Source organism: Mastomys coucha, unplaced genomic scaffold, assembly GCF_008632895.1.
Source record: "Mastomys coucha isolate ucsf_1 unplaced genomic scaffold, UCSF_Mcou_1 pScaffold23, whole genome shotgun sequence".
Classification (NCBI taxonomy): Eukaryota; Metazoa; Chordata; class Mammalia; order Rodentia; family Muridae; genus Mastomys; species Mastomys coucha.
In genome coordinates this window covers 7,017,663-7,034,474 of record NW_022196906.1, presented here as the reverse complement: position 1 = coordinate 7,034,474, position 16,812 = coordinate 7,017,663, and the positions used below count along the sequence as shown (strand labels likewise).

The following is a 16,812-nucleotide window of genomic DNA, read 5'->3' as shown; positions in this document are numbered from 1 at the left end:
CACATACTCTACCATTACTGCATACACCACACCACACACACACACACACACACACACCATTCCCTTCCCACACATATACACACCATACCACAAACATATTCAACATACATATATTACAAGAACATATTTTAAAATGTATTCATACACTACTCAGTTATGAGCGCTTCTATCTTCAGAATTCTTCCTCCTACACCAAACAAACAAACAAAAACAAACCCCTCTTGTTTTTTTTTTTTTGGGGGGGGGCTTCTGCAGCTTTTATTTTTGCATGTAAACCACTGGGGGGAGTCTTGATGGTGGGCACCCTAGAGATGACAATGGGGTTCCAAGGGCTCCAGACACTAGCTGGGAGGTCAGGTGACAGAAACAATGATTCAGACCAATCACATGATCACAGAGCTGGGGAATCCAGAAGGGTTCCTGGTGGTCAGGTGTGGATGTCTAAAGAAGCAGAGACATGGCAGGGCAAGCACTGGGCCGGCCTTGAGCCGCCTGGATGACATCAGGGACAGAGGACCTAAGCAGCTGGTGGCTCCAGGGATCTCCAGTCCATACTTTACTTGGCCAGGGGGTTCCTGAAGGATCTGCCAGCAAACTTGGCTTTGCTGCCCAGCTCTTCCTCAATTCTAAGGATCTGATTGTACTTGGCCAGGCGTTCAGATCGGCAAGGGGCACCAGTCTTGATCAGCCCAGTGCAGAGCCCCACCACCAGGTCGGCGATGAAAGTGTCCTCAGTCTCCCCAGATCGGTGGGACACCATGACTCCCCAGCCATTGGACTGGGCCAGCTTACACGCCTGCAGAGACTCGGTCACAGAGCCGATCTGGTTCACTTTGAGCAGGAGGCAGTTGCAGGACTTCTCGCCTGCAGCCTTGGCAATCCGCTTAGGGTTGGTCACTGTGAGGTCGTCGCCCACCACCTGGATGCCTGCACTAGCTGTGAACTTCTGCCAGGCATCCCAGTCGTCCTGGTCAAAGGGGTCTTCAATGGACACCACTGGGTAGCCCTGGATGAAGGACTTGTACAGATCGGCCAGCTGGTCAGGTGTGATGTACCTGCTGGGGTCATCCGGAGACTTGAAGTCCAGGTCGTACTTGCCAGACCTGTAGAACTCTGAGGCAGCCACATCCATGCCGATGACAACCTTATCAGTGTAGCCGGCCTTGGCAATTGCAGTCTTGAGCAGCTCCAGTGCTTCCTTGTTCTCCAGGATGTTAGGTGCGAATCCACCCTCGTCACCCACGTTGGTGGCATCCTTCCCGTACTTCTCCTTGATGACATTCTTCAGGTTGTGGTACACCTCTGCTCCAATGCGCATGGCTTCCCGGAAACTGGATACCCCCACAGGCAGGATCATGAACTCTTGCATGGCCAGCTTGTTGCCAGCATGAGAACCGCCGTTGATCACATTGAAAGCTGGGACAGGCAGGATGACTTCAGGGTTGCCCGCCAAGTCAGCAATGTGTCGGTAAAGGGGCACGCCCTTTTCCACAGCACCAGCTTTGCAGACAGCCAGGGATACTCCCAGGATGGCATTTGCACCAAATTTAGACTTATTCTCGGTGCCGTCCATCTCGATCATGAGCTGGTCAATCTTCTCTTGCTCCACGACATTCACTTTCTTGCTAACCAGAGCAGGTGCAATAGTTTTATTGATGTGCTCAACAGCCTGTGAGACACCCTTCCCCATGAAGCGGGTCTTATCATTGTCTCGGAGTTCTAGGGCCTCGTAGATACCAGTGGATGCACGGCTGGGCATGGCAGCTCGGAAGAGACCTTTTTCGGTGTACAGATCCACCTCAACCATGGGATTCCCCTGGGAGTCAAAGATCTCTCTGGCGTGGATCTTGAAAATGGACATGGTGAACTTCTGGCAGTCGGATCGCTGCGAAGGAAGGAAGGAAAGAGGGTTCTGTAGACACCGAAGAGAGCATAAAGGACAGACGCGAGTGCGACCGAGTCCCGGAGCCACCAAACCCCTCTTAACATCAATAAGGCTGAAACACACAAATGCACAGGCATAAATCTGAACACTTAGCAGACCCTTTATACTCATTTTACTTACAATTGAATTGGGGAAGACAAAATAACATTAGACTAGTATTAGACTAGTATGAACAGTAATTTCTGGAAAGAAACTGGAAATATAAGGCTGACTGGTAGATTAGAACTTCAGTAATGTGAAGAGTTTGGAATGTTGCAAGTCCAAAGCCAAATTATCTTGAACTACTTTTTTAACCCTGTTAATAACCATGCATTACCTCACATGGTGTCATGACATCATTTCTACTGTACAGTAAGTCATTCTTACTGTACAGCTATCACTAGCTAAACACACAGTCAAGCAGCCTCTGCAGCTATCGACAGTGTTTTCCTGCCTTTATGTAGCCCACCAACCTGATCTTCCCGCCAAAGTCTTTGTAAAAGTGTCTTAATGAATGGTTTTCATTGTTTTGTTACTTTATAAACTTCATTACAGTCTTACCATGTTGGAACATAGGATTCTTCATAAACTAAATTAATGTTCTTGGTTTAGGGACATTCATATTTGGCTACAGAATAAACTGCTCTGTGAAGTGACGGTGTGCTTTGCCTGGGCATCCCATCTGCTTATTTGTTTATGCTGTTGGTCCCCAGTGTTTAAGATATAGGTTAGCTCCCATGAACACTTCCGGTGGGAGGCTCTACATCTCTATAACATTTAATCATCAAACACTCATCTCACAGGCAGAGCCCAGGAGGGAGGATGATGCAGACTAGTCAGCCCATGCCAGCCTTTTGTCTCCACACTGGAATCTTGATTTTCTGTCTAACCTGCTGCTTCAATTTGAGAAGACTTTGGTTTTTCTTTTTAGAAATTTTGTGATTGGGCTTCAAATTTTCATCTGTTTTCCTCACAAATTTCAGGAAGTCAAAAAGCAAACCTCTACAATATTTTGAAGCTGGTGTTTTACTCACCTACCAGTAACAAGGAGGAAGATCGCCAGATCGCCCTTACCTGATAGACATCTCTATGCACTGGAGAATGGGCTGTCCAACATAAGCCAAAAACAATAGTAGTTGTTTTACTATCATTTAATGCTTTGAAAATACACTTTATAAATTTACCTATGTTTTGTAGTTCCTATAACCAGTAAAAAGGAGATTTAGAGGGAATTAAGACAAATTATTTTTTTCAGTTTGGGGAGATCGGAAAGCACTTCTTTTAAAAGACAGCTTCAGGTCTCAGAGGATGGTAGATCTGACTAGGTGAAAGGGTGAGTCAGGACGTTTGATGTCATTTTTCAGTAAAGAACAACATGCACAAAGTTTAAATGGTTTGGGGATTGGGATCTTGCATGAGCTGAAGAGAAGCCCAGGTTTCTGGGTCTATGAATAAACTGGGAAGTAGAGAGGGATGAAATGGGGAAGGTATGTACGTGGGGAGTCTAGGGCTTTGCGGATCATGCTCACAATAGTTTTGGTTTGTATCTGAAACTCCCTTCCCATGTTCTTGTCCTCTCATGGTTCTGAATCAGAATCTCTGTACTTGGAGCAGTAGCTGAAGGACTCTAGCAGACTGGAGCACATAGACTTGGTGTCAGCAGGTCATACCCTTCCCTCTTCCTTCTCTCTGGCAAGGTGTAGATTACATTCCTAAAGCCACCAAGGTATATTCCTTTATTTGGTCACTTCCTTATGCCTGACTCATTCCTAGGACTGATCACCAAGGTCCAGCTATCAAAACTCCAATGTCCAGCAACAAAAACTTCTGATTTGGCTATTCTAATTAAAATACCCACTCAGAACTTACCAACCCATCCCTCTTTTCCCCCCCCTCTTAAAATTAACAGTTGCAAAGCTATTTGCTGAGCTTTCTGTCAAATTCAGATTCAGCTACATTGTGTCTTTGCTTTGCTTAATAAAGGATCGCTCTGTGTTTGGAAACTGGTGTTTGGGTATGGTCAGTGCCTGATCTGGGGTCCAGAGTAGAGCCCCTGCAGGATGCTGGTCTGGTCCCTTTAGTAGCCATTTTGAGGTAATTAAACCAACTTTCACTGGGGAAAAAGGAGGCTTATTGTGCAATACTTCTATGCCCATGCTGAGGATGTGGCTCAGTGAAGGAAGAGGAACTGAGTTCAAATTTCCAGCACCAATACAAAAGCATGTCATGGTCAAGGATACAGTGGGGGGCAGAAAGAGGTGGATCCCAGGAGTTCTCTGTCCAGTAAGCCTAGCCTAAACAGTAAGCTTCAGGTTCAGCAAGAGACCCTGCAGAAGGCCGTAGATGAAGATACTCCTCCTCTGGCGTCCACATATGTACTGATAGGTTTGTGTGCCTGTAAACACACACACACACACACACACACACACACACACACACACACACATCCCCACCCCCACATACATGCAGTATATTTTATGTACTTGTACAATAACAGTAGATATTCTCCATTAATTGGACAGATTTTAAAGTAATATAATATGGCTCTCACATACTTATGCATCCATGCTTGATCCAGGAAAACTGAGGTGTAATCTTTGTTTTTTTACTCAATGGCCATTTAGTGGTATGAGCTGAGGAGTAGCTGTTTCAGAAGCAGGAAGCAACAACAGTAAGATACAATAGTGAACCTCCCACCTGCCAGTCCAGCACTTTCTCTCAAGTTTTTGCCTTTTCAGTGTTTAATTCAAGCTAAGATGTTTCATTCTGAGCATAAAAAGGGGATGACTGTATAGAAGGACATGCTATGCAAAGCAAATAGTTGAAGAATTCATACTCTTCTACCCCTTCCCAGCTTTTTCTCTCTCCTCGTTCCCTTACGTGTAAAGGCAACTGCCCTGATTAATTAGATAAACCCTTCAATCAGGTGGCCGGCCGGTCATTCTCTCTTAGACCTTAGCATAGGTTTCCAAACATCCCCCTAGATGCTTCTACTTATTTTCACTTAAAGGGAAAAAACAAACACATTACCTAAATGCTTCTCTACTTCTCATGAACCGTAGAGTGCTTGAGCCTGCCACTTGCAGCTATGATGAATGATGGGCTGAACTGCTCTGCTCCCCCACTCTGCAGCTGGCAGATGGAGTGCTGAAGGTATGACCTAGCTGCATTGTTATTTATGTTCAAAGAAATGGTGTGAGCTGCTGTGGCTTTCTCATTTGGTTCAAATACCCTAAAGACAAAGGAGAATTCTGGAAAATTTATCTTTGCTTCCTTTTTTGTCTCTGTTGCCCTCTAAACTTTTAAACCGATACACTTGGGATCTGAGCTCCAGTCTAAGGGTGATCTTGAGGTCTGAAACTTCATTCTAAAGGGAACATAATTGTGACTTAGAAAACCAAAGCTTTTAGAGAAGTAATTAGCATAGTACCTTGTATTTGAGAAGAGTGTTCACTTTTTAAGTCTGTGTACGGTACAGTAAGTGTGTGTATTAGTCATTCGCCCACCAGATTTTAAACTACCCACTTGTAAGTTATGTAGCTTCTATTTTTATTTTTCACATTCAGTGGTGTTTGTCATCAGCTTGGACTTAAAGGCTATTCCTCAGTTAGTTAACACTGGTCTTAAGAGTTCTCCAAAGAGACTGAGCCGATAGAGTGAATACACTCAGAAAAGGTTTGTTAAACCAGCTTACAGGCTATCACCAGACTCTTCCATCAACGGTTATCTCTCAGTTGAGAGACTGAGAGCCCTGTAGTTCCCTTGCTAAATCCAAAAGATTTAGCAGTCCCAATCTGGCAGTGAAAGCCTGGAAGATTCTTTAGGAGTATTTAGTCTATGTTGGAATGAAAGAACTGAGTTTTCAAATCAGAGAAAGAATTGTAGCAGTAACAGCAGAGTAGATGAACTGACCAACAAGAGTGAAGTCCAAGCAAGGAGAACAGGGACACTTTCTTATTTTCTGGGAAGTTTCCAGAAGGTGCTGGCCACATTTATACTTTATTTTCCAATTAATTACCAGTCAACACAACTCCTCCTCCCCAGACATGCCCATAAGCCAAATTGCTCTAATTCCTCGTTTGTTTTTTTTTTTTTTTTTTTTTTTTTTTTTTTTGGTTATGTCAGATTGACAGTTAAAAGTAAGTATAACAATAAACATTTGCAATTCATTTCAGTGGCCTCTGGGACTGAAACATCTGGGAGAGGAAGCCTTTGCTACAGGGTGCATGGTAAGAAACAGAAGCAGACATGCAGTCAGAGATGAAGCCTGGCTGTTCCCAGAGGGGCAGGTGCAGTCAGATCCTGGGGAAGCTGCATCTCTAGTGGTCACACCTGCTGGGAGACACAGGCTGGAAGGGATGTTCAGCTTCCCAAGGCCTGTTAGCACTATCTGAAACAGATGAATAGACAAAAAGTGGGCAGGAAGAGGTAATATTTGGTGATTAGCTGGGCTAAGATTTTACTAAGGGGATGTTTGCAATCCACAGGAAAATAGTAAAAATGTTGTAAATATTTGGTTTTGTAATTTTCAATATAAATTAAACATCTTTATAAATAACATGGAATACTTTATTACTTGAAATTTTAAACCATTTAGCACAACAATGACTTGTGAATGTACTAAGTTGAGCACTAAAAGATGAATAGCCCCATCAGCCACTCTCTCCAACTTTCTTTTACATTCCTATGCTGTACTAGTGGCTTTCCTCATTGACTAGGACAAAATGCCTGACCAAAGCAACTTAAAGAGGAAGAAAGGGTTTATTCTGGCTTCATCCAGGCAGAGAATACAGGCAGAAGCTGTCATAGGAAGGAAGCAGAGAGTCATTGACGAACTGTGAAAGCAGAAGGCCTGGCCCTCTGTGGTCACTTTCTCCAGGAAGGTGCTACTCCTGAAAGGTCCCATGACTTGAAACAATGTCACCAGCTGAGGACCAGGTACTCAAACAAGTGAGACAGAGGATGATGTTTTACATTTAAACAGAACACACCTATTGTGCTTCCTGTTCTTCAGTCTTTCCTGCTTCTCCTTTGTGAGTCCCACTGTTCCTTCTGCCCACTCTTTTCTAGTTTCTTTATGGACTAAGGTTTCCATCACCCGATATTTCATGTGTCAACTCCCTTCTGCTTATTATAAGAGTCTGCAGTATCCCCACGGTGACCACCCTTCACTTCTGTGACACCTAGGCTGTATCTTTTATTTTGTCTTGTTTTCTGTGTCTTTCATCCATAAATAGCATGCTTATGATGTCTTTCTAACTTTATCCAGGTTATATTTTATTCTGCACTGTGGAAGATGACGGACTTATTTTTCGTCTTATACTCATTTGCAAAAATTGCTGCGCACAATGCAATGTATCCGTTCTCGTTTTAGTTAGGGCTTGATTGCTGGGAAGAGACACCATGACCATGGTACCTCTTTTAAAGGAAAACATTTAGTTGGGGTTGGCTTATAGTTTCAGAGGTTTAGTCCATTATCATCATGATGGGAGCATGGTAGCATGCAGGCAGACATGATGTAAGAGAAGCTGAGAGTTCTACATTTTGATCTGCAGGCAGCAGAAGAAAATTGTGTCATTCTGGGCATAGCTTGAGCATAGGAGACATCAAAGCCCACCGCTTCAGTGATACACTTCCTCCAATAAGGCCACACCTACTCCAACAAGGCCACACCTACTCCAACAAGGCCACACCTACTCCAACAAGGCCACACCTACTCCAACAAGGCCACACTTCCTCCAATAAGGCCACACCTACTCCAACAAGGCCACACCTCCTAATAGTGACACTAGCTATGATCCAAGCTTTCAAACACCTGAATCTATGGGGGTCATACCTATTCAAACCATCAAAGTTCTTCTCTTCAAGCCAGGTGGTGGTGACACATGCCTTTAATCCCAGCACTTGGGAGGCAGAGGCAGGCAGATTTCTGAGTTCGAGGCCAGCCTGGTCTACAGAGTGAGTTCCAGGATAGCCAGGGCTACACAGAGAAACCCTGTCTCGAAAAAACCGAAAAGAAAAGTTCTTCTCTTCAGTGTATACTTGTGGTAATTAAGTCCTTTCTAGTGGTCTATATTAGGTCCTTAAGGAGTCTTACCTTTTGAAGTCCAGTCTTGAGGGAATTTGGGGGAATGATGTATTTGAAATATTTTTCTTGTTTTTGTGAATTCTTTCATTGGAAATACCTGGAACTTGTCAGGGCCTTGAAGCGTCTCATCTTTGCTCTCCTACTTCTTTGTTTTCTTTTTCAGAAATGTACAAGAAACTCGAGTTTGTCCATGAGTTTTTCTTTGTTATTCTTCATAATTCATTGCACATTTAATTTCCACTAGTCCCTGTGTGCCACATGTGATTATAGAATTCTCTTTTTGGTTTCTTTAATGTTCTTATTATTTTTCCAGAGGACACTATCTTTGCTTTGGATGTCTTAAGTTAGAGACTTTCCTCAGGTACTTACATCTTAATTCAGTGGTGCTTTGATCTGCTAGCAAAATGTATATGGCATGTAGCCGCAGACATTCTAAAATTACCAGTAAAACCATTCTTCCAAACTTGACTCCTTTTCAGTCATGTACTTCAATAAATGATGACTGTATGCACCCAACCATTCAAGTTAAACCTTTAAAAATGACCTTGGCTCCTCTTCATTTTCAATACCTACCTATCTTCTAACCATAAACTACACAAACATGAAATTTGTTCTCTGTATTCCAGATGTTTTAGCCATGTTAACTTTTGGGACTCATAAACACTTAAACTTGTTCTTGTTCAGGTCTACATGTCCTTGGACCACTGTGGCTGTCCATATTTTCAGATAACTTATTCTTTCACATATTTAGACCTTAGCTAGTTCCAACCTCTTTAGGGTAGTGTTTCTTGGTGCTCTTTGTGAAGTCAAGAGTCTGAGATGATGTGTTATATTCTGCACACAACATGTATTATCTTGTATTTCTATGCTTATTTCACTGTATATGCAGTGGGTATTTTCATTATTATTTATTCTTCACTACCTTAAACTTCATGATGAAAGGACTTTGTCTTTTTTGTGTATAACTATATTCCCATTGAGTATCACACTGTGGTAACTTGGAAAATATTTAACAAATATGAAACAAATACATACAAAATACAAATTGTTTATTGAAGTATCTGGATATAGTGGTTGAGCAGAAATCTGCTTTATTTCCCTCCATTGTTCATTCTGGTTAGCTAGCCAGTGAATTTCTTCCCTGTGGAGTAAATCTCTACTGTGTCTAATATCTTCTACCTTTCATAAGACAAAACTGCAGGCCTATTTTACTTTAAAACTCTAAGCTTTCTCTGATGAAACAGTCATAGTAGGTAAAAGCATGCCTGGTGGGTGGCCTCATGTTACTTTTCTGACATTTGCTTTCTACAGAGCAATTTGTAAGTAAAACATTTGCTTACTATCTCTGCCTCAGATGTATGGCAAAACATATATCTAAACAGGGACAGTGTTGTGAGAGAAAAAAGAATTGTTAGTAATCACACCTATATTACAAAGAAAGGTAGAGAGTTTGTAGTCCACACGAGAGGGAACACTGTGGCCCACTCAAGATTAGTGGATTTACTTAGTGCTAAAACATTCCGTGTGGAATCTTGGGTTTCCCGTGCATGGAATATCATGCAGAACATCTCTGAGCAGCCCTTCCTACATAGAAAGCTCTCTGGAAAGTCCCTGGTGAAGATGATGGATAGGATGGCAAGTTTTCGTGGCTCTGGCCTCTGAATCGGCATTGTGAGCATCTTCTCCAGCTTTCTCCCATTCAGCTCAGTTCATGCCATGTAGGATGCTCACTGAAGCAGGTACTAGGACCACACAGGTCACCCTCATCACTGCTCTGTGGGCCAAGGTGTCTGTTGGCACTTAGACTCTGCCATAGTAACAGAGCTCTTTCTTCCTCCATGTCCTTTGTGTTAGCCACTTTTTTATTGCTGAGGTGGAGAAAAGGGTTTATTTCATCTTACAGCTTCTCTAACCTGTCATCTAGAGAAGTAAGGGCTGGAACTCAAGGCAGGAAGCCAGAAAAAGAAACTGAAACAAAGGCAGTGGAGGAATGCTGCTTCTTGCCTTTCTCAAGCACTGAAGTTCAGCCGGCTTTCTTATACCTCCTAGGCCCAGAGTTGACATTGCCCAGTACTGGTTGGATCTTTCCACGTTAATATTTAATAAAGAAAATGTCAATCTGGTTGGGGAATTTTCTCAGCTAAGGTTTCCTCTTCCAAAATTATTCAGGCTTGTGTTAAGTTGACATAAAACCCACCAGTACAGTTTTCTTTTTTTCAACCCCCTTTGTCCAAAACAAAATCTGCTTTTTATTTTATTCTTCAGTCATTAGTCAGACACTACTTATACAGAACCAGATGTCCTTATAAACTCTTGAACATAAATCAAATTCTAAATATTGCCTGGTAGTGGTTTCCTTGTGAAGTTTGCCAGGCCAGTCCCTCTTCCCCTGCCAGAGCTCTGGATATATTATTCCTGAAATTCCCTTGTGCTTCCAAAAGCATTTTTATTTTCCCTCAATTATCCTGGGTCACTGACACTAATAAACAAGGCTTAGGCTGTATGAAATCTTAGAATATTATTTTTGTTCATAGTTTATAGATAATCCATGATAAGATTTTTAGCTTTAGAACTTTAGCTCGAATTTTTAGTAAGAAAAAGTGATATATGACTTTGTAAGATTCTGGTGAGTCTTAGCTTACCTGGGACCCCCTGAGTGAATTACGAGGAGCCAGGAATCTATGCAAAAAGCAAGAGGAATTTATTGTTCCAATGCATTGGTGTCATCCTACACCCAAAGGAGAGATAGCTATCTCCCCTGCACCCCCCTGCACTCCCTCTCCCCCACACCCTGTTTGGTCAGTCTTTATACAGTTTTTCAGAGCAGCAGCCATTAGGCACAATGTGATTGGCAGAAGAGTGTGATTTGTAAATTGATTAGTCTCTAGGGAATGAGGTGGCAGAGTTTGCCCTGGGGAATGTGTTTACTTGGTCTAGGCTTCCACCACCTGCAAGTGGCCAGTCAGTCCTGCAGAATGATAATCAGCCTCCCCCTTCCAGGAGGAGAGGGGTCTGGTAGAATTTTCCAAAAGGTCCTGAACTGTCATTTTGGTTTTTAACAAAGTTTTTATACTAGACACTTTGACTTTTCATGAAATGTGTCTGAAATGGTAACTATTACTATCACTATGCTGTTGATGAAAAAATGGAGCCCAAGATGTGTTCAATAACAAAAACCAGACACTTGTCACATCAATAAAGGAAAGCTGAGTAGGATTTGAACAGAGAAGGGCAACTTTCACAGATTATAATCTTAATCATGATATCATTCTGCCAGGTGAGGCATCAACCAACATTACTTGCTCATTGTAGACTGTGTGTGTATTGTATGCATGATGGTGTGTTTGTGAATGAATCCATGAAAACCAGAGGTTGGTGTAAAGTGTCTTTCTTTCTGTTGGTGTGTAGTGTCTTTCTACTTTATATGTTGAGACAGTTGATGTGTTGGAGCGGCGGGTCGCATCAGAACATACCACACTATGCCCAAACAGTTCCAGGTGTAAGAGGTTTAATTGAAGGGGGGGTAGTGGTGTGAAAAGAGAAGAGGGAGAAGGGGGAGGGGGGGAGGAAATGTTCCCCGTATATATATGGGTTGTGATGTAGCAGCCACAGGTAAAGGTGGGAGGTGAGCCCAATGGATTTTGGGAATATGGTGGTTGTTGCCCTGGCAACAGGTCTGTGGACCCACCCATGTATTGCCACAGGCTTTGGATGTCCTGATGCTAACTACAGTCTCTCTTGCTGAACCCATGGCTCACAGTAGGAGGACTAGCTGGCTAACTGTCCCTAGTGTTCCTCCTGATCCCACTCCATGGCACTTGGATTAGAGTTACATGTCCCCACACCCTGATGTTTACATGAGTGTCAGAGATTCAGATTTGGGTTCTCAACCTTTCATTAAACACGGTTTGATGGCACCATTTCCACAGCCCACTGTCCTCCAAATCTTTCCTCAGGTGGTATAAAGGCATCAAAGGATATTTTGCATGTGTATCTACAGCTACTGTGCCTTGAGGAATATTAGGTCCAGGCTGACAGTGTGAGCACCAGAGACAGTAGACTGAAACAGGGATCACAGGAAAGAAAGGCGACCTGGGAAGAATAATCAGGAAATATCCCTATCTGTCTTTCCAGATAGCTTTCTTGATAAGAGAGTGGGACTTATTTAGATAAAAGACCGAAGCTTTCCCACTATTCAAGGGCAAAGAGGCTCCATCTCTAATAACAGCTGGTCTAGAGTCAGGGTCCTTAGTGACAGGTGTGAATCTGGAGCAGAAGGGAAGGAAAACACAGGTCCCATCGATTTGGGCTGCTTTCTTGTGATGATTGTGATTATCTTGTAAATGAAAGGAGTTTGTTTTTAATACTTTTTTTTTGTTGTTTTGTTTTCAAGACAGGGTTTCTCTGAGTAGCCCTGGCTGTCCTGGAATTCACTTTGTAGACCAGGCTGGCCTCGAACTCAGAAATCCACCTGCCTCTGCCTCCCAAGTGCTGGGATTAAAGGCGTGCGCCACCACCGCCCGGCTGGAGTTTGTTTTTAGGTTCCAGACTTTACAGACTTTCATTATCCATTTAAGATCCCAATAGTACTTTGTGAAGTCATTCTCTGTATTTTCCCAATTTCTCTCCATTTCAAACTATTTTAGCTGTAAAGAAGTAGGAACAGAGGTTCTGTATTTTATTAAATAAAATCTCTAATTGTAGGCACACAAGATTTTCCAGCAGAACAAAAACACTTTCAATGATGGGCAGTTTATTCTAATATTGTTAATTCTAATACTGCTTATTCTAACCTAGTACATGTTTATTCTAATATTGATACATACTATTATCTATACAATTATCAACATAGTTGATATTACTCATTAATGGGATCACTTGAATTTATCCCCTTACACTCATTTTCATTTCTATACTTATCAGTACATATATGTGTAAATATATATAGTGCATATATGAAAGCATATATTTTATGTAATATACATTTGTAATATATATTTAAACATACTAGAATTTTTGGTGTAGGAATAGCATATGTGTACATGTTACACCATATTCAAATTTCAGTAGCCTAACATAGAATATATATTGATAACAATGCCTGTATTTATTGCCTAAAATGTGTTAAATAATAAGAACTGTTGTTTGTCCTCATGTGATTCTGTGACTGCCAGACAGATTGACCCTCTCTAGGAACATGGAGACTGTTGGCATTGCCTTCTATGACTAGAGTGGCACTCCTGGGGACTGTGATACTAAATCCCTTATAGTGTGCATCTGTCATTAATAAAGCAGTATATGGCAGCCCAAGCTCTACATGGAAGAAGACTTGGGACATGATGGGTGATGATACTCTCTGGGTCTGTCCTATGTCACCTGCTTGAAGCTGCACATGATATCATTTGGCCTCACATGTCAAAGCAGCTCTGTGTTCTTTCTTGATGATGGGATATCTGCTATCACCCCTGCCACTGCCGCTAGATGACAAGCTTTCTCCTGTACCTCATGCCACCAATTATTTTTCTTTTCCCAAAAGCATGTCAATTATGTCCCTGTCACCATTCCAGCCAAAGGGAATGAAGTCTTGTTTTCTGTTACATTTATTTGAGATTGCGGTTTTGTCCTAAGACCTTTCTGTTTTTTTTCTCCTCCCTAATTTTTTTCCCCTGCACTGTAATTGTGTTTTGTTGTCTCTTTTGACAAGAAAGTGTCTGTACTTGACATCTTTCAGAGCATTTCTCTTTACTTCTGGTATTTTATTGTGGATGTCACTGTGATCTTACAGGTGTGTCATATTTGTCAAATTCTCACAGGTGATGCTCAGCATCTATCTGATCACTGCCACGGATACAAGAGAACCTTTTATCAAATACATTTATGGCCTTTGAGGAGTCTCCAGAGGAATGAAAGAGAAGTTATATCTATTGCCACATATTCCCAGACTATTCTGTGTTTATCAACAAAAAATCAAGGAACCTTTTTCAAACCCTTATATTTCCCAAGATATTTATTAAATTTGATGATTTCATTGAATTCTTCATAACATTGTTCCTCCCCCTGCTTTCCTTGGGATGTGTTGAATCTCTAGAATTGGAAACCTGATGAGAAATTGCAATGAAGTTGTTTCTTTTTAAGCTAGGTTTGACAATTTGCATCTGCCTAGAACCTTAGCCTTTGGAGAATTTAGAGGCAAGAGGATCTGAAGTTCAAGGTTATCCTAGAGCACAAAGTGAGTTTATGGTCTGCCTGGAATACTGAGACCATTCAAAACTACCACTATCAAGCAGAAATTCTCTCTCTCTCTCTCTCTCTCTCTCCCTCTCTCTCTCTCTCTGTCTGTCTCATAAGTTATGAATAAGTGTATTAAAAGTAGTCATGAAAGTGTTAGTGACTTTATTATCCGGTACCTTATATATTGCTTTTTTCTCAAGCATGTATGCTAATTTCATACATGCAAATGATGTTTGGAACAAGCCCCTACTGCTTCCCATTCAATTCATCCCTTATCCTTTGACCACTCTTTCCTCCTAGTGTGCTAAACTACTTTACATATTCCTTTCTGTTAATATAGTTGTAAAAGTGTGTGGGAGTATCACTGTTGTATAAATATTGATGATATTTGGATGGAAAACAAGATTGAAGATTTTGTTCTTGTTTAATGCAGGGATTCTCAACCTTTCTAATGCTGTAACCTTTTAATACCGTTCCTCATGTTGTGGTGGTGACCTCCAACTATAAAATTATTTATGTTGCTACTTCATAACTGTAATTTGGCTACTGTTATGAATCATAATATAAATATCTGACATCCAGGGGATATCTGATATGTGACCCTTGTGAAAGGGCCAGTCTTCCCCAAGAGGTTGTGACCCAAAGGCTAAAAACTGGTGTTCTAATGAGTTATCAAAGCAAGTTATTAGAGAATGGAGGAGCATGGGCCTGGAGAGATGCCTCAGTGAGTTAAGAGCACTAACTGCTTTTCCAGAGGACTAAGGATCAGTTCCCAGCACCCACATAGCAGCTAACAACTGCCTATTACTCCAAGATCTGACACCTCACACAAACATAACATGCAGGCATAACAACAATAAATTAAAAAAGAAAAAAGAATGAAGGACAAATCCACTGTCCAGGGCTAGAACTTGATTTTGCTATCACAGCTTTGAATTATATTGCTGTGTGTGGAGGTTGTAAACTAGTTAGTCCTGGCTGGAGAGTCAGAATGATCCATGGCTCCTCACATATAAAATGGAAAAGTAGGTGTCTTACTTAGGACTTTACTGCTGTGAACAGACACCATGACCAAGGCAACTCTTATAAGGACAACATTTAATTGGGGCAGGCTTACATGATCAGAGGTTCAGTGTATTATCATCAAGGTGAGAGCATGGCAGCACCCAGGCAGGCCAGGCAGGCATGGTACAGTTAGGAGTGAAGAGTTCAACATATTTTTTTTTTTAAAGAATTATTTATTATTATAAATAAGTGCACTGTAACTGTCTTCAGATGTGCCAGAAGAGGGTGTCAGATCTCATTACGGGTGGTTATGAGCCACCATGTAGTTTCTGGGATTTGAACTCTGGACCTTCGGAAGAGCAGTCAGTGCTCTTACCCGCTAAGCAGTCTCGCCACCCTCCTGCCCCCACCAAGTTCAACATCTTGTTCCAAAGGCAAACAGAAGACTGGCTCCCATGAGGTTAGGAGGAGAATCTCATTGCTCATCCCCATAGTGATATACTTCCCCCATTAAGGCTACATCTACTCCAACAAGGCCATACCTCTTTGTAGTGCCACTCCCCGGTCCAAATATATTCAAATCATCACAGCAGGGCATTTCTATAAAGTCTGAAAGATTATAATAAACATAGGGAATTGCATGCTATTGATGCGCACAAATGTGTCTTCCATTTTGAATTCCAGTGTTGTAGATAGCTCTGGTCTTGTATTTTGATGCTAATTCTCCTCTCCTTGAAAGCACTGCAGACAAGGAGCAAATCACTGTATACAGGTGCCTTGTGAACCTTCTCCCCACCTTAACTTTTCAAATAAAGGATAAGGCCAAGGATTGGGCAGCAGGAGGGAAGGTGGAGCTGAAAAGTTTCTGGGAGGAGGGGAGAAAGGAGATAGGGGAGGAGACTGGAGAAGAGGACTACAGAGGAGGACGAGGTGGAAGGAAGATGGAACTGAAGCACGTGGCTTGGGGAAATCACAAGTCATATGGGATCTAATAGATGGGAATAGAGCAGTGTAGTGGTAGATCTGCCCAATCTAGGCGAGTAGCTTGTATACCAATTAATTGAGTTGTGAATTCATTGATTTGGTAAATTGGGTTAAAAATTTACCACAACATTCCAGTTGTACTACATTCAAATGAAATGAAGTAGGAGATTTTTATTTTAAAAAAGGCTTCCTTCCTGCCAGGGGCTGGGGTGTCCTGGTGTCCTTTGTTCCCTCTTGACACTTCTACAAAAGTCACAAGTCTGACTGTAACCCTGACCCTCTATGCCAGTACTTCCTCACATTTACTGTCTTTTCCCTTCTTGCTCTTGTAATCTCAGCCCTTCTTCCTTTGGTTAGTCTCAGACTTCAAACATCACATCTTAGCACTCTAAGGGTTTTGGGAAATGTCATCTCCATCCAGTTGGTTTATAGAGAATAGAGGGATATGGTAAGGGAGAGACTCAAAGATTGTTATTATTTGAATCCAGTTTTTTTCTTTCAAATTTCATATCATTCTGATCAGTCTTTCTCTATTGCAAAGGTGCAGAGTTTTCATCTAGTTACTTACAAGTGAAAATAA

At 41.9% G+C, this 16,812-nt stretch overlaps 1 long non-coding RNA gene and 1 pseudogene across 2 annotated transcripts in view; one reads left to right on the top strand and one right to left on the bottom strand.

Annotated features, from left to right (window-relative positions):
* Window positions 1-16,812, top strand: part of LOC116073413 — a 68,795-nt gene that overhangs the window by 21,076 nt on the left and 30,907 nt on the right. The window contains exons 2-3 of the long non-coding RNA XR_004111791.1: window positions 4,987-5,077; window positions 6,100-6,153. This is a non-coding gene — a long non-coding RNA (uncharacterized LOC116073413). The remainder of the gene's footprint in view (window positions 1-4,986; window positions 5,078-6,099; window positions 6,154-16,812) is intronic.
* LOC116073411 lies at window positions 244-1,973 on the bottom strand (annotated as a pseudogene). Its single transcript, XR_004111790.1, has one exon. The product of XR_004111790.1 is annotated as an alpha-enolase pseudogene (transcript).